This window comes from Priapulus caudatus, unplaced genomic scaffold (genome assembly GCF_000485595.1).
Source record: "Priapulus caudatus unplaced genomic scaffold, Priapulus_caudatus-5.0.1 Scaffold1656, whole genome shotgun sequence".
Taxonomy (NCBI): domain Eukaryota; kingdom Metazoa; phylum Priapulida; class Priapulimorpha; order Priapulimorphida; family Priapulidae; genus Priapulus; species Priapulus caudatus.
The window spans coordinates 10854-12239 of NW_014578717.1; the positions used below are offsets into that span (position 1 = coordinate 10854).

The 1386-nt window shown below is 43.9% G+C and overlaps 1 protein-coding gene across 1 annotated transcript in view; it reads left to right on the top strand.

Annotated features, from left to right (window-relative positions):
• Positions 1-204: 204 nt before the first annotated feature.
• Positions 205-1386, top strand: part of LOC106817270 (kelch-like protein 3) — a 17765-nt gene continuing 16583 nt past the window's right edge. The window contains exon 1 of the mRNA XM_014821929.1: positions 205-355. The gene's annotated coding sequence lies outside the window, so the exon portion shown is untranslated. The remainder of the gene's footprint in view (positions 356-1386) is intronic.

Consider the following 1386-nt stretch of genomic DNA (forward strand, 5'->3'; position numbering starts at 1 on the left):
GGTTTTTCTATTTGGGCATGTTAGCTTTAACTTTCATCTACTATCCTACTTCTAGTATATCTGTCTATCTACATTTTTGTCTATTTTGCATGAAATATAGACATCTGATCTATATTCTATGAATATGTGTACGTAAATATTTTTTACCAATCCCTGCGGCGATTGGCTGATTTGCGTGCGTGGTGGTATCCCGGTAGCGCTGCAGTTCTTCCAGGTCAAGGCAAGCGGTCAAGGTAGTCTTCGTGGTGCATAAATTTACGTCAATCAATATATATATGGATCAGGAAAACATTTCCTCAATTAATATGGAGTGATCGGAACTTTGTCGTGTACATGAAGTTGTGCGGGAGCTTAGGTTTGTGTAGTTATTTCACACGAAAACGTTTTTCACGAGTAAGATGATTCCTTTGTAATGTCCATTCATTGACTGCATAGGAATGTCATTCCTCTAGTTGCCATGATATAGCTCGAGTACTATAGCTAGATACAATAATGTAACCCAAACCCAAGAGGATAGGGTTACAAAGTCTCCCTATTTCACACACACACATATATCGACGTATAATAGCATAACTACGGATACCCAAGCACGATAATGGCAGAAAAAAATAACGAGATAGTGGCAACGAGCTCTACCTGATGCGAGGATAGCCCCTGCGTACAGTAACTGCCGCAGTTCTGTGTGCTGGCTAATACGTTTAGATTACAATAATTAAACCGCAAACCCAAGAGGATAGGTCAAGTCTCGGCCTATCCTTTCTGGCGGAGGAAATGCCCAGACGTATATCACTCGGTGGTGCCGATTTTGCCCTGGCTGCGTATTGTCAAGATACTAGAACTTCCAAACTGGTTGTATTCTCACACGAACCTTTCTCACCCTATTCGTGAACTTACTATTACTCGCAAGTTCAGCCTCGAGGAATGTAACAAGCGTCGTAAATGAGCAACCTGTCTAGCAGACCACTGAAAATTCAATGTGCACAAGCGGCGGAATATACCGATGCGCCCATATTCTGTTATGACCAGCTGTGACCGTAGCCATTTCAAATGCGCGCCATCAGCGACACACGAGCCCGGCAAACTCAGCGCCTCCGATTGTCCGGTGAACGCCCAGCTTTCCAAACGCAAGGTACTCGACAGTCAATCAGAAATGGCGCTTCAGTAATAATCGCAGTCGCTCGAGTGAACACCAATTTTGTAACAGGTTAATTAGTTTAATACAGAGTATTGCGATACTACTAGTACGTTCCAGAATAGCGAGAAAAGTCGTCTTGCATCAGTCAATATGAAACCCAGTTGTGGAACGTCAGTATCTGAAAACCGCACCAGCAAGACCGTGCCCCGACACGTGATTCACCTCGCGTGCGCATTCCTCGCAGAAAGAGG